Source organism: Psammomys obesus, unplaced genomic scaffold (genome assembly GCF_907164565.1).
Source record: "Psammomys obesus unplaced genomic scaffold, mPsaObe1.curated_primary_1811, whole genome shotgun sequence".
Classification (NCBI taxonomy): domain Eukaryota; kingdom Metazoa; phylum Chordata; class Mammalia; order Rodentia; family Muridae; genus Psammomys; species Psammomys obesus.
In genome coordinates, this window is record NW_026595981.1 from 21,525,369 (window position 1) to 21,548,491 (window position 23,123).

The 23,123-nt window shown below is 52.0% G+C and overlaps 1 protein-coding gene across 3 annotated transcripts in view; it reads left to right on the plus strand.

The window, feature by feature from the left end:
- The window catches only part of Arhgap23 (Rho GTPase activating protein 23), a 93,453-nt gene that overhangs the window by 12,047 nt on the left and 58,283 nt on the right, over positions 1-23,123 (plus strand). The gene's annotated exons all lie outside the window — the stretch shown is intronic.

Below are 23,123 nucleotides of genomic sequence, written 5' to 3' on the forward strand. Positions count from 1 at the left end.
GCCTCCCAAGTGGGTCACCATGCCTGGCAATGTTAGTGCCTATTTTACAGATAGGGTCTGACTAAAAGTATGGTGACATTATTGGTTTGAAGCCCGAGTTCTGGTGTTGGGTACGGCAGGAAGTAGTTTGGAGGGAATGTTTTTAGGAAGACGGCTTGGACACTGCAGGGGTGGGTGGGGCCGGCTGTGTGGCTCCCAGCTGGAGCTGAGGGCGCTGGCCCTCGGGAACCAGCCTTCTGTGTGGGTAGTGTGGATGAGGCCTTCTGAATCCTCTCGGGGCAACCCTGAACTCATGGCGAAAGGATGCGGTGATGCTGGCAGGGCTGGGAGTGGGGGCGAGGGAGGGTGAGGCATTACAAAGAGGGCAGCGTGGGAGCGGGCAGTGGTTGCTTCGTCCCTCCTTGCCAGGATGCTTTGAAACTTCTTGTGTGAAGTCAAAAGACAGACTACAGCTGGGTGTGGTGGCGCCTTTAATCCCCGAAGAGTCAGGGGCAGGCAGATCTCTGAGTTCGAGGCCAACCTGGTCCACACAGGAAGTTTCAGGACGGGCAGGGCTACATAGGGAAACCCTGATAATAACAATAACAATAAATAACAGCAATAATATAAAAGATAGACCACATAATCCATGACTGGACCAAGTGTTGGGGTGAGGAATTGGCGTTGGCTATTTGGAACTTCCAGGGACAGGTTTGTGAACTACGGCCCCCGCCCCCACCCCCAGAGAAGGCTGGCAAGTAGTAGAGAGATGTTTCCTCCAGTAGGTGGATTCTGGCGATGCTGGATTCCAACGAAGATATCTAGAGAGGTTCCGAGAGATGCAAATATATTCAAATGAACATACACATTAGTACCTGAGTTGGGTTTTTTGTTTGCCTGTTTGTTTGTTTTTAGATAGAGTTATTCTATTTCAAAAGAGTTATTCTAATCTCAGTCTCCTCAGTAATAAAGCCAAGGTTTGGTAACAGTTCCTCTGGGTCAGGATTGGTAGAGCTCATTCTTTTAATTAAAGTATCCCCTCAAGGTGGGACCTATCTGTTGTCACCCCATCCTACAGTTACGGTCACCGAGGCTCAAAAAGCTAGTAGTAAAGAACAGAGCAGGGGAGGAAGGGCTTCTGGGTTCTAGAGTCACGTCTGGCTGTCACACCTCTTTGAATCTGTGCCTTACAGTCCGTGTCAAACCATCCTCCCGCTGGTTTCGAGCTCGGCTGCTTATTTTTGTTGGTCGTCTGGGTGGCAGAGCCTCAGGTGTCCCTCGGCTTTTGGGGGTGGGGCACCAGTCCAGTCTATGGCCTCCAGCCTCCCTCCCTAGCTGGCCTGTGGCAGTCCATTGGCACGCTCCTTCTAGCGGCCTGTCATCCCTGCTCTGCTGGCTGCAGTGGTTCAAAGGTGAGGTATTGGCTTGGTCAGGGGTTTAGACAAAGCCTGGTCTTAATTTTCCTGCTCTGCCACCCGGCCTCAGTCATGAATAGGGCCTGTGGGAGCTGGCACTGCCTCTCTCCACGCTCACCCCCGCCCCATCAAACAGCCCGACTTCAGATCTAGGCCCCTGTTTTTCGTGAAATTGTGCCAGCGTGTCAGCAGGGCAGTGCCAGGCTGTACCAGGAGAGTGTCTTCTCTGCCATTTCCGGGAGACATCAGGCCCAGATGGCCTTGGCTTTGGACATGGGTAGAGCTTGAGCCCTTGGGAGGGCTGATATTCATTACCTGTCAGAGTGGTCAAAACCAAAGGGCCCATCTTGTTCAACTTCTCATGCTACAAGGAAAAAGGCTGCCAGGCTGTATCATGGCCCCTCAGCCTGTGAGTGTCCTATGAGGACTTGGGTCCTTTGAGCCCCAGGCTCTCAGGGGTTATGTCCATGGCGCTGTTTCCCCCATACCCCATCAGTGCTAGTCTCTGGGACTGAGTCCTGGTGGAGTGGCAGAGATGACTGGACAATGTGTCCTGTTCATCTGTGTTCCCCACTGCCCGGCACAGTGCCTGGCACAGGGCAGCCCTCCATAAATGTTTGTGGAGTGCAAGCCAGAAGCCTCCCCCACTGGTTTCCTGAGGTGACCTGGGCCTACTTCTCTCCCTGGCATTGGAATGGGAGATTTGTCAATCTCCCTGTCAGCCTTAAGCTATTCAAAGGCGGGAAGATAATATAGAGTGTGTTCATGGCACTTAGTGCTGTGCGGGTGTGTAATTGCAGCCCAGCTGAGATTCTATGGCTTCCGAAGGCCACACAAGTGACAAAGCTAGGCCATGCTCTTAACCTCATTCCGACAGCTAGAGGTGTCTAGTGTTCCTCTTGTTACCCACACAGTCTGGCACCCAGCCAGCACCTGGAGAATGTTTGTTGACTGACTAACCGGATTATGAATTGTGAGACAATGTGAGACGAGCCCACAGAATCCTGTAACCCATCCTCTGCTTGTAGGTGGGGTTAGGGTCTGGGGAAGCCGGCCTGGGAATATTGCTGTGTAGCCTGCATGCCGTGCCTGAGCCAAACCGAGGGAGGAAGGGAAAAAAAATCTCTGAGGGCTTCCTGTCACCACCTCCCTCCGTGGCTCTCAGGTCCCACGGCCTCCAGTGCTCCTGGCTTCTCCAGCTTTCGTTTGGCTCTTCATTTTCCAGAGTTCTGTAGGGGGAGCTCTGAGAAATGGCAGGTGAGGAAGGTCTGTGAATCAAAGGCTAGGATTCCATCCCCGTCCTGAGGTGTTTAGCTCTGTTCTTATCAAGGTGGAGGGTGATCTGAGTGTGCCTGGGACGAGGCCTGTTATAGATCTTAATGCTCCCTCTCTGTGTCTCTGCCTTCCTGTCTCTCTTCATTTTTAGTGCTGAGGATAAGTATGCCGGCTAAGTGCTCCACTACCCGGCTGTGTCCAGCCATTACTATTAGTTTTCCTCTCCTGCCTCTGTCTCTGCAATGCTGGGATTAAAGGCACGCACCACCGCCACACTGGCTTGGAACTGAGATTTGAATCTGGAGCCCTGGGCATGCAAGATAAGTGCTTTCTCATTATCTACATGCCTGGCCTCGTTTTACTTTTACTTTTATTTATTTATTTTAACTTTTTTTTGTTTTGTAGCCTTGGCTGTCCTGGACTGGCTTTGTACACCAGGCTGGCCTCAGACTCACAGAGATCCACCTGCCTCTGCCTCCCGAGTGCTGGGATTATAGACATGTGCCACTGTGCCTGGCTTTCTCTTATTTATTTACTTATTTATTTATTTATTTTTCATTTTTACACTTATTATTTTATGGCATGGGTCTTTTGCCTGCATCTCTGTCTGTGTTCCGTCTGTGGACCTGGTGCCGACGGAGATCAGCAGAAAGCATCAGATCCTCTGGAACTGGAATTATGGACAGTTGTGAGCTACCATGTCAGTGCTGGGAATCAAACCCAGGTCCTCTGGAAGAGCAGGTGGCGCTTGTACCCCCTAAGTCATCTCCCGGCCCCTTTACCTTGTATTTTAAGACAGGTTCTTGCTAAGTTAAGGAGGCTGGTCTTCAGTTGGCTCTGTAGCCCAGCCAGGCCTTAAATGTCCACCCTTGTGCGTCAGTACTGGGATTATAGTCTTCTCTCATCCGGCAGGGCTGCTATCAGCTCTTTACCGCTCAAGCAGCAGGTGTTGGATTTCCAGCCTGCATCTGTCCTAAACCTTGGGCCCAGGGGCGTCTCCAGCTTCCTTTGACCCTTACATACCTGGGCCATCGGGTCACCCTTCGTTTCTGTTCTTTTTTTCCTGGTCTGAATTAGCATTAGCCAGTCAGCCTCCTCCACCCCACCCCACAAGGCTACAACTTCATCTGCTCATAGGGACCCGTGTATGGTGAGGTATTTGGCATTCTACCTCCTGACCCAGCAGATGGGCTCTGGGAGAGGAGGGCCCCGGGCAAGGGCCTGGTGTGCCCCTCAGGCCCTTGGGAGTCTGGAGTATGCTGTGGTTGAGTGTATAGGGTGGGCCTTACCCTTCTTAATTCTCCTTTCAACTCTACCCCATCTTTCCTGTGTGGCTTTGGACACTAGTCTCCATTTTCTCTTTCACATGGACTTGAGGCTTGAACCTAGAAGCTTCAAGCTTCAATACCTGCTAGGCAAACACTTTGTGACTGAGCGCTTGGCCTCCTTTTTCTTCCCTCAGATACAATCCTTCACTCTTTCTGAGGGGCCTGAGTGAGGGGAATCAGGCCAGTTTCTATTGGCAGCAGCCATTGTTAGACAAATAATAATCAGTGGATGGAAATGAGAACCCAGGCTTTTTTGGAACCAGTGAGTTGTAACCCTAGCACACCTGGCTCAGTGGAGCCCATTAGCAAGGTGTTGTAGCTCACATCTGCAAGCTGTGGTTGGTGATGTGGCAGGAGGCTTGCCACCAATTGAAAGTCAGCATTGGTTACATTGTGAACTGCAGCAGAGGATGCTACTGAGGGAGGATCTGTTTCAAAAGCAAACACAGCCAAGTGTGTGGTACGCCTTTAATCCCAGCCTTTGGGAGGCAGAGGGAGGAGGATTTACATGACTTTGAGGCCAGCCTAGTCTACAGACCAGCCAAGGCTCAGAAGAGAAACCGAGTCTCAAAAAACAAACAAACACTGGGGAGAAGAATCAAAAACAAACAAAACCAAGGAAGCAAGCAAACAAGCAGATAAAGGAAAGCTCCCAAGCCCCAAACAGAAACAGAGAAGCTGAGATATATAGCTCACATAGCAGAGCGCTTGCCTAGCATATGCAAGCCCTGGGTTAGCATGACACTAATCAGGCATGGTGCTGCAGGCCTGTAATCCCACCACTTGGCAGGCAGAGGCAAGAGGATCACAAGTTCAGGATTATTCTTGGCTTCATATGTGTTTGTGGCCATCCTGGGCTACATAAGACATAAACAAATGAAACAGACATTTATGGTCAGGGTAATCTGAAGAGGAAGGGAGCTTCCCATCACTGGAAGCATCCAAGCTCCGGTGGACAACAGTGTGGACCAGTGATGATGCTGGCATCGAGTTAAAGGTCAGCACGGAACCCCCAGGTGCTCTGCTTGGATATCTAGCTGTTTCTTGGACCCATGCACACTGGGGGCTAAGCCTGGTCTAGAAGGAGTACTAAAGGCTAACACTGTGGCTGGGGCTAAGCAGCTGCTCTGAGGCCAGGTATTCCTGAATAGGCTGCTTGGAAGGAGCCTGGAAGGCCTGGTGTGAGTAGACGTGGGCTGGAGAAGGTGGGAGGCCATCATAGAGCCAGAAAGACTGGGTGAACAAGGAGTGGGAGATACCTGGGCCGCTGGTCCTGAAGGCTGCCTGATCGTCCTGGGTTTGAATGCCAAGGGATGGGAAAGTTCCCCGGTCCCCCAACACAGCCTCTCATGTAACGAGGGCCTGCCTCAGCTGCTCCCTGTGGCAGAGTCTGGTCTGTAGGAGTGGACTAGGGAAAGAAAGCCTTATGCCCAGTGTGTTTGGGGGCGTCTGGGGGTCGGGGGAAACAGTGGAGCCTTTGTCAGCAGCTGCCAGGAATCTGGCGGAGGAGCTGGCCCTGGGTCTGGCTGGGTTCTCCACAGACTGGCTGTCTTTGAAGTGACCCTTTCAAAGCTCAGCCTGTATTCCTGGGAGGAGAGAGAGCTTGGGTAGACCAGGCAAAGGGTTTGCTGGCCTTGTGGCATGGACATGGGGGTAGGAGGACTGCGGGCCCCAGGAATGTGGTGGGCTGGGGGACATGTGGGAGCCATGTAGGAGGACAGCTCCTATGGGGCCTCAGTGACGAGCAGGAGTGTCGGTTCGAGGAAGGGCAGGGTTCATTCTGGCTGGGTGCCCGGCTCCTCTTGGCCAGCAGTGTGATTGCTGTCTACACTGGGTTTCTGAACCAGCACTGTGTTCTTCCTTGTTCATGCCTATCTCTGCGGTGAGAGCCACTTGGGAGATGAGGGCAGGAACTCAGGCCCTGGAACACATGGAGGGGTAGAGTGGGGATCTGGTCCTAGGTGCTTTTCCCACTCCTTAGAGCCTCCAGAAAACTGGAGACCCTCACCTCTGTGCAGAGACTCCCACCTCTGAGCGGAGACTCCCACCTCTGGGCAGAGACCCCCCACTTTTGAATGGAGACCCCCATCTCTGAGTGGAGACCACTGTGCTTCACTAGACTACTCCTTATCAGTGAGGAGGCAATGATAGTTTGCACAGAGGAGGGAGGGAAACTGAGGCCTAGAGAAGAAGCAGGCTTAGGGAGAGTAGAAGCAGAAAAGAGGGAGGCAGGATGAACAAGGACTGCTGGGAGAGCCAGGCCAGGTGACACAGGAGGCTGAGGCAGAGGGAACACGGCTTCCAGGCCTGGGCAACTTAGGTGAGATTCTCTTGAAACTGAAAAGAAGGTGAAAAGAGGGTTGGGGATATAGCTCAGTGGAATGGAAGAAAGAGAAAAGGTGACATCGGCTAACAAAGGAGTAGGTTTCCTAGGGTTTACTGAGGAAGGGGACCTCAGAGCGTTAGAACTGAGCCCTGGGGACGGGGAAACGTGGGCTAGCCGGCCAGCCAGATAAGCACCTTACTTGGGTGCTGTGCTTTGTTTGCATGCTGGCCATGCAGCCCTGTGGCCAGCGAGGGTTTGGAATGAATGCCAGTGGGTCTGGTCTGCAGATCACATTGTCTGGTAAACTGCAGCAGGTTAGAGTGTGTAGGTATGTCGTGGTCACACACGGAAACTGCCCAGTGACACAGTTTTCTGAATGTGTCACAAGTGGCATGAACTGCCTTCACTTGTACTTGAGAAGTCTTCTGGAGGCGTGGCCTCTGGGCCCTCCCTCAGAGGGGGTGGGGCCCTCTTTGTTGCTCCCCTTATCTTGAGCTGGCATCTACACAGCTGAGCTCTCATTAGCTCTAATGAGACCTTCTTTGGCCCTGGGCCCCTGCACCCTGCTGCACTTGGGGGAGTTGGGACAGCTGAGGGTGGGCAGGTGTACAAGAAGGGAGCAGTGGGGATAGGTCACCCAGGTTGGTGAGAGAGCTGCTTCACTCCCTCCCTCTGCAGCCTTGGCTTCCTGCACTCCCTTCCAGGGGTCCAGGTCCCTCATGCTAGGGACTCGCTTATCTGAGGGACCAGGCATAGCCTGGGGCTGCCAAGGACATTCCCAGGCATGGCTGGCATATTGTTCCTCTTGTCCTCCCCAACTACAGCCTGGGGCAGCTTAGGAGGCTAGGTGCTTGGGAAAATTTGGGCAGTGGCCGGATCTTCAGGCAAAGCAGCCTTCATTTCGTGGGTAGTCATTATTTGTAAGTACCCTGGGCTCCACACAGCCCTGCCCTCAAGGGCTTCCTTGTCTGCTTTTGCTATTGCCCAAAAGCCAGACAAAAAGACTCCACTCAGATTTTATAACCACGGCTTGTGAGATTCCCATCTCCATTATATGCCAGTCCAGAATGTTCCCACGGCCCCCTTGCCTAAAATATCAGTGTTGAAAAAGACCCTGGGCAGGCCAAAGGAGCAGTGCGGTGCAGGTTCAGGAAGGGGGACTAGAGGCGAGGTGGGTGAAGTAACACAGATGATGGATTCAGAAAAGCGCGGTTCTCAGTTTGGATCTTCAGTGACCTTGTGTGGCGGTCTTTTTATTTACTCATATCAGTCTTTTGACAGGGTGGGGTGGTGTTGGCCAGGCTGGAGCTTGAGGGGTCCTCTTGCCTCTGCCTCTTGGATGCTGGGGTTCTCTACCCTCACAGGAGCTCACTTTTGAATCTGTAAATACCCAGGCACCTCGTACTGGTCCAGGAACATCCATCTTTAGTGTCTCTACTGCCTTAATTTTTTTAAAATTTATTTATTGTTTATTTTGTTTTTTTAATTCTTTAAGACAGGGTTTCTCTGTGTAGCCCTGGCTGTCCTGGAACTCACTCTGTAGACCATGTTAGCCTTGAATTTAGAGATCTGCTGCCTCTGCCTCCCTGGGATTAAAGACATGCATAATTTTCGCCTGGCTTTTTTTTTTTTTTTTAAGATTTTTTTATTATTTATACAATATTCTGCCTGCACAACAGATCTTACTGTAGATGGTTATGAGCCACCATGTGGTTGCCGGGAATTGAACTCAGGACCTATGGAAGAATAGTGAGTGTTCTTAACCTCTGAGCCATCTCTCCAGCACCCCCCTCTCCCCCCACTTTTAACTTTAAAAAAGATCTAATGTCTATGGATGTTTTACCTGTGTGTATGTCTGCACACCACGAGTGTGCCTGGTGCCTGAGGAGGCCAGAGGGTGTCAGATCTCTTGGTACGGGGGTTACAGATGGTTGTAAGCCACTGTGTGGCTGGAACTCGAACCCTGGTCCTCTGGAAGAGTAGTCAATGCTCTTAACTTCTGTGCCGCCTCTCCTGCCCTGGAAAATATTATTACTATTTTTCTTTCGAGACAGAATCTAATGTATCCCAGACTCACCTCAGACTTGATAGGTAGCCAAGCCATGACCTTGAACTTGTGGTCTTCTGCCTCACTTCCCAAGTGCTGGGCTTGCTGGAATATATTTTATTTATTGCTGGGAATATAGTTTATATATTGCTGGGAACCCAACCTAGAGCTTCATATACATTCCGCAAGACTTCCTGAAGATGAGCTGTACCCACAGTCTCAAGTGAGAACTCTTTAATAAAATACTTTCTGCTGGGTGGATGCTGAAAGGCCATCACTAGGCAACTTATTATATTTATTTATTATATATTTATTTTGTTCATTATATCATAGTTATTACACTATATTTATTATAAAACCAAAACCAGAATAAATCCTGAGAAGGTAAATACTTCACTGGCTTGATAGACAGGTCTTTCTGAACCCTGTACCTGTCCTGTGCTCGCTGCTGCATTGCCTGACATAAAAGTGCATGGGTGATCACCTCCCACAGCCCAACATAGGCCCACCTATCCCAGAACAGTGACTTGGAGTCCAGGGAGGGCTTGTGTAATAAGGGGGAGGGGAGAGACATCACTGCTGGTGACTCTGGTACACACACATACACACACATACACACACACACACACACACACACACACGGGCACACATATATAGCCTGAGTGAGACTCAGAGCATGGCTGTGACTCCCAGCTTGTCCCACCTTTTAGCTGCCTGTTGTTGGACACGTTACTAACTTCTGCTGAGATGCCACAACCACTAACTGTTCCAGTGCTGGTAAACCTCACTGCCATAGTGGCGCCTTCCTGAAGCTTCTTGGAGAAGCTTACTGGGAACCTTGGGGGAGTGGTGGCCCACACCTTAAATCCCAGCACTTGGGAGGCAGAGCGGAGTTCAAAGGCAAGGCCAGCCTGGTCTACAGAGCAAGTTCCAAGACAGCCAAGGCTACACTGAGTAACCCTGCTCCGTGAAGAGCAAGCCCTGACTTCGACCACTGAACGAGAAAACGAGCCCCCTAGAGCCACCAGTGGAGACGAAGTGACATTCCCCGCCACCTCCTTTTTAAGTTTTACTTCTATTTATTTATTTATTTTTGGAGACAGCATCTTTCTGCACAGCCCTGACCTTGAACTCGAAGAGATCCTCTTGCCTCTGCCTCCTGAGTGCTGGGATCACAGGCGTGCCCCACCGCACCTCTTATGCACCTTTGTGTTAGGCATTATGGCAGTGACCACAGGACACACACACACACACACATATGTTTACACACCTTTTGCATTTGTGTGTGTGTGTATACGTGTTTGTGCACCACAGCACATGAGTGGAGGTCAGGCAGTTCTCAACTTCAACCTTGTGGGGTCGGGGGATTGAGCTCATTTATATATTATGATTTATGTTTTTACTTATTAAGGTGGTGGTAGGCTTTTGAATTATTTTTTATTTATACATGCAGGCAGGTATTTTGCCTGCATGTATGTCTGTGTACTGTGTGTGTGTGTGTGTGTGTGTGTGTGTATGTGTATGTGTGTGCGCGAGAGCATGGCTAGTGCCAGAGGAGGTCAGAAGAGGGAATCTGATCCCTTGGAACTGGAGTTACAGATGGTTATAAACTACCATATGTGCCCTGCGAATTGAACCCAGGTCCTTTGGAAGAACGACCAGTACTCTTAACCACTGAGCCATCTCAGCTCAATGTTTCCCAGGCTAGCCTTGAGTTCTGAGTAATTCCTAACCCCTATCAACCCACCTCCAGTTCTGGGATCCCCAGGTACCCCCAACTTAGGCGTTTTTGAACCCTGTGTCCATAACTGCCTTGTTTGTTGCATGTCTGTCTCTTTGATCTTTATAAAATCGAACTGCTTTTAATTTTCGCAAATCCTCTGGGGGCTTGCTGAACTTAAACTTGCTGAGCAGCTCCTAGTTGCCAAGTATTCAGCTGAGTCCTCTGCAAGGAACCCTTACGGCTCACAGCTCAGGAGGTGAAGGCTTGGACGGGGGCCAGGTTACACAGTGGCGACTGAGCCTCAGGCTCTCTGACCTTTCTTTAGTGGGTTAACCCCTCCACCAGAGCGCCAGTTGGTGATAACCTTTCTCCATTGTTCTACATTAGTCTCTGAAATTTGGATTGTTCGGGGACAAACACAGGGTAGGGCCACAGATTGGCTCTCCGGTCCTTAAGTCGTTAAGACGTGTCTCTGGGGCAGGGACTGGGGCAGATGTCATTTCCTAAGTGCTCAGCTGTTGGTGAGCTCAGACCTGTGAATTCCAAGAAAGCGAGGCTGACTTGGGGCTAAGGTCGGGAGGGATGGCGTCCCAAGGAGGCAGAACCTTTTTAGGACCAGGGAGGTCTCCAGCAGCCCGTGGCATCTTTGGGCTTCAGCTCTGCGGTGACTAGTGACTGACGCTGACCCTAGGGGCCTACAGGCTCGGGGAAACGGGGCGGCTCTAGTTTGTGGGCGCTGCCTTAGGTCGAGTGACCCTTCCGTCCAAGCTTGCGACACGCAGGGATCCACCAATCAGAGGCGCCTGCTGCTCCGCTTTTGCATAGCCACGCCTCTCAGGTTCGCGGCTCAGCCCAGTCAGCAGAAGCGGCTTCTGCCCCACCGGCGCTCACCTCTGTTCAAGCCGGGTGCAGTTTGCTCCGTGGGGTGGGGTGGGGGCCGCGACCCGCCTGGCAGCCCGGCTGCACTATTCATAGCTCCGGGGCAGGCGTACTTCGCATATTTGTCGCTCTTCATGTCTGGCTGGACCATCCCGCTCGGCCTTCCCCTGTTCCCTCCTCCCTCCTGCTCCCCCATCTTATCATTTCAGCCTTTCTACGATCATCTGATGTCGCAGCTGCCTCCTGGCAGGCAGCCTGTGCACATAAGGACACTAAGGCCCGACAGCCGCTGTCCCTTCGGGCTGGGCCTAGAGGGAGAAACTGGCAGCAAGGAGGCACGAGATGAGGCGGTCAAGAGCCTAGGCTTGGTCTGCCACAGGAAGATGCACCTGGCAGGAAGCTGACACCCTGGGACCTGGTCCACCCCTCAGCTGCCAGCCTGAGGTCTGAGGATGGAAGATTAGTCAGGAGTCGTGAGAAGGAGACAGGGGACTATGGGAAAAGATGGATGAGCACTGTGTCCAGCTAGTGGGGAGGGCTAGTGGCTGGAGCATGGACTGTGGGGGCGGGGCACAGCTCCAGAAGATGGAAGCAGATTCCTGTCTATCTGTGTGCCCCGCCCCCTTGCTTCTGTACTGAAATGCTCCCGCTTTTGGACTCAGTTCCCACCAAGAAAGGACAAAAGTTGAAGTATGGGTGTGGCAGCACAAGCCTGTAGTTAGTCCCAATACGTGAGAGCTGGAAACGTGAGGATCAGAGGTTCAAAGTCGGGCTGGAGAGATGGCTCAGTGGTTGAGAGCACCATCTGCTCTTCCAAATGGACCCGAGTTCAATTCCCAGCACCCACATGGCGGCTCTGACACCTTCACACTAAGGCTCATTAAAAAAACAAACCCATACAACAAAAAGAACTGAAGTAGTCTCTGTTCCAGGTGGGTCCCCAGGGGGGCCCAGTGATGAGAGCATTCTTTATTACTTCCCTCCAAATCCAGAAGCAGCATGCTGATGTCCACCTGGGCCACATACTGTCCCTTCAAAGCAGACACAGTGCTGGCCTCCCAGGACTCACAGCTAGGGGGGAGATAAAGATCAAAATAGCCTCATAAACATACGTGCCTGAGAGGGTGCCCAGAGACCTGGCATTGAAGCAGTAGGAGTTTAAAGTGACTTTTAAATTTTTTGGCGGGGGTGGTCAGATGTGGTGGCACATGCATTTAATCCCAGCACTCGGCAGGCCGAGGCAGGCGGATCTCTGTGAGTTTGAGGCCAGCCTGGTCTAGAGAGGAAAGTTCCAGGACACATGTGAAGGTCAGAAGATAGATAACTTGTGGATCAGTCCTCTCCTGTCTTGGGTGCTGAGGATTACGCTCAGGTCCTCCGTCTTGGTAGTATGTGCCTTTTCTTGCTGAGGCACCCAGAGCTGGTGTATTGCCAGACATTAATGCCGGAAGCTTCAAGGTGGCCAGGAGTGAATCCAGGTGAGAGTTGAGGAAACAGGGAAGGAGCTGAAGGAGGCGGAACATTCCAAAAACATTGTGTTGCAGTGGCCCAGGGGCTGGAAGGGTGCAGGGTGCTCACGGGAACTAGAAGGAGGCCAGAGGCTGCGGTGACAGTGACGGAGCTCAGGGAAGGGGGTGTGGTTTGCGTGGAGGTGTGTCCTCCAGGGCCTGGAAGCCAAAATATTAGCAGCCTAGGTTGACCTCCTAGGGGGAAACCAAGCAGTCCAGAGCCGGTGTGTGTGGGAAGTGGGCTGGGTCACTGGCCTTTGGGTGGTAGCGTCCACCCCGATGTGGGCGAGAGGCCAGGTGGATGATGCTCCCACCTATTCATTCCTAGACTGCCTTCCCAGTAACTTTGCTGAGCAAAGAAAACCTGTGTCAACTGGATTAACGCCCTTGCCAGGGGCAAGTGTGCCGCCTCCTGAATGCTGGGGTGAACATAGGTCCCCCTCCCCTTGGTCTTCCACGGGCCAGTGCTGGGTTCCTCTCCAGCTGTGGCCTGGGTCAGGGAGTCAGGTGGGACCGGAGGCACCTCTCTGGCTCATAAGGCTCTGTGTGTGCAGAGGGCCTGCTGTTTGTTTCAACTCAGTAGACCAGGCTGGCCTCGAACTCTGGGATCCGCCTGTCTTTGCCTCCTGAGTGCTGGGATTAAAGGCGTGTGCTATCACTTCCTGACCCCGACATCTACTTCTGTTGTGCTGATGATTCCATGTCCGAAGGCAGAGAGGGACTGACTGAGGACTCGGATCTGCTTCCCCTCCCTCCTGTCCCTTCCTGGCCCGGGATCCCAACCTAGAAGCCCTCCCAACTCCCTCATAGCCAGGAACACGGAGGGCTGCCTGTCCCCTTACCTCCCCTCGGCTGCCTCTGCCGGGCACAGGGGCACAGGCTAGACCAGGGAGAGGTTCTGCTCAGAGGCAGGGCCAGGGCACAGGAGAATGCAGAGGTAGCCTCCACAGTTTGGGTAGGGCCAAGGTGAGGGGGTGGGTGGTTTCAGAGATGAGGCTGAGAGCCTTTTCGTGCAGAGAACCCCACATGCCCTGGGGGAGATGGTAGGAATCTGCTGGAACCTGCCCTCTGAGGGAATGTGGCCTCCGGTGGACTGGAGCTCAGCTCTCCCGCTGCCCTGGAAGGGACCGGTGAGTGCACCTGTTGGCTCTGCCCAGCTGGCGAGACAACAGGCTGAACGGGAGGGGGCGGGGCAGAGAAGGGTGACTCACGCTCAGTCTGTCTCAAATGAGCTGTCCAGCGACAGCACCGGTGTGATGATTTGAAGAGGAGTTACTGTGGGCAGGTCCGGGTTCTCCCAGTCTCCCCAGGAGAGGGCATCAGGCCGCGTTGGTACTCCAAAGGGAGGCTTCAAGGTTCAAGACCCTGACTGGTCTTGCAGGAGACCTTTCTCCTGCAAGTGATTTTTTTTTTTTTTTTTAAAGAGGTTATTCCTCATTCAGATGGGGCTGAGAGAGAGTTCTGGAGAATGCAGCGTGGGGGCCAGGTCACAGGAATGACAGACACTTTTTGTCCCTTTTATTTCCAAGGGAGACGAGCTGAAGTGGCGTGCGTGAGCCAGCAGGGGGCTCTGCTGGCTGTGGCACTGACACTGCTCCCTTGTGGAGTCAGGAGGCCTGCGTGGGCACACCCTTGTGTGCGTGTCACAGGGGGTTGTAGGCTCCCAGGGGCTTAGCACAGACTGTGTGCTCTGTAAGGTGAGATGACAGATGAGCCAGAGAACTCTTCAACAGTCCCATTGCGTCTGCGGGTGGGGGCGGGGGACGGTGGGGCAAGGCTGTGAAAGTGTGGCCATTGCATCGGATTCCATCACCAGCAGGGACTTTCTGTGTCTGTCAGGGCCCCTGGCAGCCCAGGAACTGCCCCTAGTGGGCTTCCCTCGGACTCCAAAGAGGATAGTAGCAGACATGAGAAAATGCAGACTGGAGCCGCCGCCGTATCCTTCAGGGCCGGAGCTATCCAGGCCCTGGGGCGGGGGTGGGGGTGGGGAGGTGGCCACCCAGGCTAGGGGCATTTAAGCCAGGTGTATGCTCCGTCCTAGGCTACTTGCTTCTAGATGTAAGGGGGTAATCCATACCTGATGCTATTAACACTTTCCCCCTTTGAATTCTGACCTTGCCAATTGTTTGAATTTTGAATTTTGGTACATTTAAATAAAATTTATGAGCCACATGGTAATCCCAGCAGTTGGGAGCTGAGGCAGGAGGATCCCTCCAAGTCCTATGCCAACCTGGATGACACAGTAAGTTCCGGGCTAGCCGGGCCTACAAAAATTAACAGCTAAAGCATTTTACAAGGGGCTGGAGAGATGGCTCAGCCATTAAGAGCACTGGTTATTCTTCCAGAGTTCCTTAGTTCGATTCCCAGCAACCACATGGTGGCTCACAACCATCTGTAATGGAATCTGATTCCCTCTTCTGGTGTACATGAAAACAGAGCAGTCATATACATGAAATAAATAAATAAATCTTTAAAAAAAGAAAGCATTTTACAAGATCTTTTGAAATTACGGGGTATGGGCGTACGAAGTTGAGTGCAGGTGCCCAGGGAGGCCAGAGGTGTCAGTTCCGGCTGGAGTTGGGGTTGCAGGTAGTTGTGAGCCACCTGACAGGGGTACTGGGAACCAAACCGGCCCTCTGGAAGGGCAGTGAGCACTCTTAACTGCTGAGCTATCTCTCTAGCCTCTCACGAAACTATTTTTGAATGTCTAGTTCTGTGACATTAGTGTTTTTGCATTATCACATCACACCATCCATCTCAAACTGCAGCTCTGTGATCATCCAAGCAGTAAGTTTCTAGTTGCTCTTCTCTGGTCCCCAGCAGCCACCTTCCTTCCTTCCTTCCTTCCTTCCTTCCTTCCTTCCTTTCTTTCTTTCTTTCTTTCTTTCTTTCTTTCTTTCTTCCCTCCCTCTCTCCCTTCCTTCTTCTCTTTCTTTCTTTCTTTCCTTTCTTCCTCCCTCCCTCCCTTCTTCTTTTTTCCTTTCTTTCTTTCTTTCTTTCCTTCTTCCTTCTTTTCTTTCGTCCTTCTTTCCTTCTTCTTTTCTTTCTTTCTTTTCTTTCTTCCTTCCTTCCTCCCTTCCTCCCTTCCTTCTTCTTCTTTTCTTTCTTTCCTTTTCTTTCTTTCTTTCTTTCTTTCTTTCTTTCTTTTTTCTTCCCTCCCTCCCTCCCTCCCTTCCTTCTTCTTCTTTTTTCTTTCTTTCTTTCTTTCTTTCTTTCTTTCTTTCTTTCTTTCTTTCTTTCTTTCTTTCTTTCTCTCTCTCTCTCTCTCTCCCTCCCTCCCTCCCTCCCTCCCTCCCTCCTTCCTTCCTTCCTTCCTTTCTTTTTCTGGTTTTTCAAGACAAGGATTCTCTGTTGTAGCCCTGGCTGTCCTGGCTTTGTAGACTCAGAGATCTGCCTGCCTCTGCCTCCTGGGCACTGGGATTAGAGGCATGTGTCACCACTCCCTAGCCTGTTTTGTGTATTTTATTTTCCTGAGACTAAGTCTTGCTTTGTAGCCTTGATTGGCCTGGAACTCACAGTGTACACACAGGGCTGGCTTTGAACTCAGAGGTCTGCCTGCCTCTGCAGCCCAGTTGCTGTGATTTAAGTGTCCTATGCCACCATGCCTGGCAGAGAATACTTGTTGTAAACGTATTTTCTGTGCTTCTGGGTTTGTGCTCAGAAGTGGAATTGCTGGGTCAGATAGTCATTCTAGATTGAATGTTTGAAGCTCGTATTGTTTCTCACATCAGCTGAAATATATACATAAATATATATTATGTTATATGTATGCATATATTCCCTTTATTTCAGCTTCCCCATATCCTCTCTTAACATCCAAACAATTCCCCTCCTACTCTCGGAGTCTCAAGTGCCAGAAGCTGGCCTCAAACTCACCATGTAGTTGACGATGACCTTGAACTTTTTTTGTTTTTGCAAAACACATGAGGAACCTTTTATTACAAGCTATAGCTCGGGCTCATACACCCTCACTGCCATAGTGGTTGAGAACAAAGAGCCTTGTGCTCAGGTTAGGTGGTTGATTTAAAGAGTCGTGTCCTTTCCAGAGCCCCTAAAGCAGGGGTATTCCTGCCTGGCAAACATCTGTTGGTGGAAACACAAAAGGGGATGTTGCATTTTGAATTGATTGACTATAGGACGACCCCCAAACCATTAATGATCTGGCTTCCCTTGTTTGGCTGTCCTAGGGGAGGGGCGATCTGGGTGACCTTGAACTTCTGATCCCCATGTTTTAAGTTTCTTAAATGCTGGTATAACATTCCTGTTATAAATTGTGTGTGTGTGTGTGTGTGTGTGTGTGTGTGTGTGTGTTTATGTGTGTCTTGGCAGTCTTGGCACATGTGTGTGCATTTGTGTAGAGGCTAGAAGACAACTTTGGCTGCCATTCCTTGGTCACTGTACATCTAATCTTTGTTATTTTGTAGTTGTTGTTTTAAAAGGTTTATTTATTTGCTGAGTGTGGTGGTATACCCCTGTAATTGCAGCACTCGGGAGGCAGAAGCAGGCAGATCTCTGAGTTCAAGGCCAGCCTGTCTATCTTTACATAGTGAGTTCCAGGATAGCCTTACTTCATGTGTATTAGTATATCTGCCTTGTGACCTCAGATGCCAGAAGAGGGTGTCTGGAGACTGGAATTGGAGATGTGAGCTACCATGTGGGAATTGAACTGTGGTCCTTTGCAAAAGCAGCATGTGTTTTTAACCCCTGAGCCATCTCTCTAGCCTTCGACCTTTGTTTTGTTTTAATTTATTTTTTTATGTATATGAGTACTTTATTTGCATGTGTGCCTGCATGATAGAAGTGGGCATCAGATCCCGTTATAGATGGTTGTGAGCCACCATGTGATTCTTGGGAATTGAACTCAGGACCTCTGTATGAGCAGCCAATGCTCTTAATCACTGAGCCATCTCTTCAGCCCTTGACCTTGTTTTTTTGAGACAGGGCCTCTCATTTTCCTGGAGTTCAACAAGTAGGTTAGCATTGGCTGGCCAGTAAAGCCCAAGGAATCCATTTGTCTCTATCTGCCCCACCTCTGGGATTATACTCACACACTTCCACATCTGGATTTTTTTTTTTTTTTTTTAACCCCTTGGGCTTGAACTCAGGTCCTCATGCTTGCAAGCCCTTTACTGACTGAGCTATCATTCCGGCTTAGCAATTTCTGAAAGCCTTCTCTGGACAGAGGCACACTAGGGCAAATCCACTTCTGAAAAACAGTGGCCTTCATCCTCAGCTCTCCAACGGGAGGAGCTGCAGCTGTGCCTGAGGCAGATTCTTTCTCCTGTCCCTAGGGACAGATAGATGCAGGCTAGGTCTTCTGGAGACCCCAACATGCCATTGGGGCAACAAGCCCTTACTCTCAGGGAGCTACCAGCAGGCGAAGACACCCAGAAGACAGCCCAGGGGCATCTGGGTGGAGTGATGAGAGTGGAGGGGCCTATGTGGGCCCTGTCCTGTACTGCCTGTGGTTGCCTTGGCAATGGCCTGGGTGTTTACTTTGTGGCTGACTCCAAGCTCACCCTCTTCTGTAAGTGCTCATTTCCCACCATGAGCAAAGACTTTCTTTAAGGCCCCTCTCCCTTGGCGTCACCGAGGCTGGCAACAGCTCTCCTGCTGGGTGGTAGTCCTGCCAGCCTGGCATGCCCCTGGTCTGCTGGGAGCAGCCTCCACTTGGAGCCTCATGTTGTCCATTCCCAGAGGGCCTAGAGCCGGGTCTGTGGGCCTCCATTCCCCTGTGAGGGAAGGAGTGTGTCTTAGCTTATAGAAGCCTGGGGTCAGCTGTGGGAGGGGCCGTGGTGCCACGCTGTGTGGATGAGTGCCTGTTTCTGTATGTGCACTGTTGCTGTGTTTTGTGCAAACCATCTACATGCCCGGATAGCAAACAGCTTGTGTTTTCAAGCTCCTACTGTGTGCTCTGGGTCCCTGCGGAGACTTTCATTTTTTGTTTTTTTTTTGAAGTGGTCTCACTATTTAGTCCTGGCTGATCTGGAATTGACTTTACACATCAGGCTAGCTTCTAAGTGTCTTCCTGCCTTCCCAGTGTTGGGGTAACAGGCAGGTACTATCACAAGCAGCTAAGACTTTCTTTTGTTGATTTCATTCTCCTGTCATCGTTTGGGTGAAAGTTTCCATCCACCTCTATTTCTTCACTGAGGACTCCAGGCTTATGGGCTGACCTCTTCTGTCGGGGATTGTTCTTCCCCTCCTGGACAGGCAGCGATTGGATGCCAGGCGTGCAAAATGCTTCCCTGTCCCCTGCCCCAGTCTTCCTCTTCTGTGGCTGTGACCTGCTCTGTGAGGGTTGGGGATGGTGTATCACAGACCATGCCAATCCTGGGCACAGTGGTCTGAGAAGGAGCGCACAGGTGGGGAAGACCTTGTAAATCACCTAGTGCCTGCTGCCCAGCACAGCCCAGGGTCCCAAGCTCCTAGCTGCAGGTGCTGTGTCAACCGAGGGGCTGGGAGCTGCAGCTTGCCTGGCCGGCTTGTCAACCTGGCCTGTTAGGGCTTGTCAGGAGGGGCCTCTGCTCTATCGAAGCTGGCAGCTGGGATGTGAATGGGGCTAAAGGTCGGAGAAGGTCTGGGAGGCACTGCCCTGGGGGGAGGAGACTAGGCCAGGGGACAGGCATTGTCTATCACATGCTCGCATGCCTATGAGAGCCCTGCCTGCAGATTTGTCCCTGTGTGTGGAGTTGTGGGTGGCTATGGGTCTGTGTGCATGTGGTGTGAGAGACCAGATGGGTGATTCTCTGGGGGTGGGGTGGGGCCTTTGTTGGTCACCTGTGGTTTGAGACCTAAGGTCTGGGAGGAGGTGCTGAGCAAGCAGAGGAAGGAAGAGTGGGCGGGACTGACCTTGAGCCCTGTCTCTGGCTTCCTGAGCTGCAGGCTCTGCTGTGCTATCAGCTTCCCTCCTTCTGTCCCTGACCCTTGGGCTCCGGGACAGCTCTCCTCCCTTCCCCTGGTTCCTGGTGATTGTGCGGCTCCTGCTCCTCGGCTCTGGACCCTCCTCTCCTGGAGAGCTAGCCTGGGAGCCCATTACTGCCCCTGTCAGGAGTCCAGGCCCTGAAGTCATGTCGGGAGCCCCCTTTGTGTGTGAGGACTACCTCCCTGGTGGCTATGAGAGCTGCTGGCTGGGCCTGAATCTGGAGCTGGGGAACCCTGGAGACACTCCTGATGGAAGGGCCCTGCTGGCAGGGACTGTGTGTGCCTTAGGTTTCCAAGGGCTCTCACCCTGGCCCATGGCACCGCTCCAGGTGTGGTAGTTGAATGGATAACCCAAAAGGTAATGTAGAGGGACCTGGGGGTGGGGTCCATCCCTGGGATGCAGTTCTGGTGTCACAAGAGTGAGGCCTTCTCTTCCTCTGCCCTTGTGCCCTTTGAGTTCATTTCTATTCTTAAAAAATGGGGTTACCCATGGTGGCACACACCTTTCACCCCAGCACACAGGAGGCAGGGGAAGGTAGACCTCTGTGAATTCATGGCCAGCCTGGTCTACAAAGTGGGTTCTAAGCCTGTTAGGGTGCCACACGCTGAGGCCTTGTCTCACAAAAGGAGGGGCAGGGGATGGAGAGATGGCTCAGTGGTTGAGAACGCACACTCTTTAGCAAGACAACTTGAGTTTGATTCCCAGAACCCATGTGGATGGCTTCAGTTCCAGGGTGGCAGATGCCTTCTGCCTCTTAGGGCATCTGTACTCATGTGCACACACACAGAATTTTAAAATAATAACAACAAATATGTATATTTTTAAATGGGAGCCAGGTAAGGTGGTCCACATCTATAATCCCAGTACTTTGAGAGGTGGAGGCAGGAGAATCCAGAGTTCAAAGCCATCCTCAGCTATACAGAGTTTAAGAGCATCCTTGAAACTCTGTCTCCAAATAAAGTAAAATAAGATACTAAGAACTACAACACTGGGCATGTTGGCATGTAGGCCTTTAATCCCAGCTCCCAGGACAGAGGCAGGTGGATCTCTGTGAGCTTGATGCCAGCCTGGTCTACAAGGGGAGTCCGCAACAGTCAGGGTTATTACACAAAAAACCCTGTCTCAACCCATGCCTCCCCCCCCCCCAAAAAAAAAAAAAAAACAAACCAACCCAACTCAACCAACCAGCCAACCAACCAAAAACCAAAGAACCCTCTCTGAGCCAGGAGTGGTTTGTAAATACCTGTACTCTCAACATTCAGGAGGCTGAGGCAGAGGGGTTTCTTTGAGTTCAAGGCCAGCCTGGGCTATATACAGAGTTCTATGCCACCAGGGCCACCTAGTAAGATCCTTACCCCTTCCCTGCAAAAAAAAAAAAACAAAAAAAAAAACACAAAACCATCTCGGATATCTAGTGCTTAGGGAGGAGTCACAGATAGAAGTCCATTTTAGAATTCTGGGGGTCCTTTCTTAGGAATGCAGTCCTGAGCCCCTGAACAGGGACCCTTAGGAAGATAAGTGGGATAGATTTTTGCCAGCTGGTCCACTTAGGGGGCTGGGAGGGGCTGGCCATCGGGTGATTCCGGCAGTGGGGGAGGAAGCCGGCAGGGTGTGGGGGGAGGACACTCTGGGCAGGAAGGCTTGGAATAGAAATCTCAGCAACGCCTGGTATTTCCCAGCCTTGCCCCTCCCCCTTGGGCTCTGGGGCCCACCCCACATTCCTTTCCCAGAGGAAACAGGAGGGAGCTGGCTCCCCAGGCCTAGAAGGTCATTTCAAGCTGTGGCCCACCTTGGAGGCCCTACTGTGTGTACCACACAGGCTCTCTGCTCTTGTTGCCCCTTCTAAGTCTCTGCTGAGGCAGCCTTCTCCTCATCTGCCGGGTTAAAAGGCAGAAAGTGGGCACTTGGGATTCCGGTCTCTTTCAAGGTCTCTGTAGGCCTGGACACACAATGGCACATACCTGTGCCCTCCCCTACAGCCCCCAGATCCCTCCAAGACTCAGGCAGACACACAGCACTGGTCAGCCATGCGAGGCCCACGGGGTGAAAGAATGAAGAATCTCTTTGCTTAAATGTAAGACCTGTGCTGGCAGCAAGATAAAAAGGCAGTTGGGGGCTGGGAGATGGCTCAGCTCGCTGCATAAGTCTGAGGTCTGGGTTCCAACCCTCACAGCCTATGTAGAAACCACGAGGTAGAATGCAAAGATTGATCCTGGAGATTTCCTCTGACATGTAGGGAAGTGACATGTGTGCCCTCGAGAGCACATGCAGGTAAATACTTAAAAAATAAATAAAAGCCCGGCATGGTGGCAGAGTGAGCACATCTCTCTGAATTCAGGGCTATCCTGGCCTATGTCTCAGGTTCCAAGACAGCTGTGGCTTTGTAAAACGGCAGGTAGGCAGCTGGAAGGACTTCAGTGAAGACTGATGAGGGTCAAGGACATCGTTTCCCTCTTCTCTTTACTTTGGGCCCCAGGATCAACATGGCTGAGGTCATCTTGATGGCATGGCTGCTTGGTCTATGAGGGTATGGCTTTTGGGAGGAAGTAATGAGGAGGGGCAGAGCAGGAGTTAGTCAGACCCAGAATTCTTGGTTTTCTAGTTAGGCAGCGGCTGGGAGAAATGTCAACTCAGTTTCACTGTCCCTGGCTGCCCTGCTGTCCCTGACTGGTCCTTTCCTGCTCTCCCTGACTCCCTGAGTCCTGACTCAGCTCATGGCAGCCTCACTCTTCCCGTTGGGCTTCCGCAGGGTGGAGGTGGGGGTCCAGCTCCTGCATGGGCCCCACAAGCAGCAAACAGGAAACAGGAGAACAAAACCCGCTCCCTGGCTGACTCGGTCCCCCCACCGTGGGCCTCCTCCCCCTCTATTCTTCCTTCCCTTCATCCTGCCCACCACTCCCTCGCCTCTACAGTTCTATTCCTTTCTGGGTCTAGTACCTCTCACACAGGCCACCTTCCTGGAGCGTGTTGACAGTGGCTGACCAGCGTTCTCCAAGCAGCCCAGCCCTGTGGTTGTGCCTCCTACATGGGCCCAGGGTTTGTGTCCCTTCTGCGGAATATTTCCTTCTCTGCGCACCACCCTAGTGGTGGTGCGAGTGACAAATGAACTTGGGGTATGAATGACAGTGGAGAATACACACCACCAGGGCCATCACCAGCCTTGCCTTTGCTGGGGAAAAGGATGGGGAGCCAGAAAAGGGGAGTGGGCTGGAAAAGTCCCAGCTCACTCACATGGAGGCGGTAGAGGGAGAGTGGCCAGCCTGGAGCCTCCTCTCAGCCTGGGCTGGCAGTGTGTGCCACCTGAGGAGCACAGACAGTGCCCTGCTGCAAGCAGTGTGCGCCTGTCACCACCTATCACCGTTCTGCTTGCGTGTTAGGTTAAATGGGCATCGCTGTGGGGCATGGGAGGCTCTGGCGCATTTTAAATGGCCTGTGCTGGCATATGCTCCCCACGGCGTAGGGAGGTTTAAAGGGGAGGGTGATATACGCCACGGATGGTATCACACACGCACTGAGGGTCTGTGAGGGGTCTGTGGGGGACAAGTGGCGGGATGCCTGGCCCTATGTGTGAGGCGCGCAGCTAGAACATGTCTCTGCCCGGCGTCTGAAACTAATGGGCCCACAGTGAGATCCCCCGGCTGTGTGAGTCGCCGTGTTTGCATGGTGTCGTCGGTGTGTGCCGTGCCTGAGCTGGGACCGCTGCAAGCCTCTGGCGTGG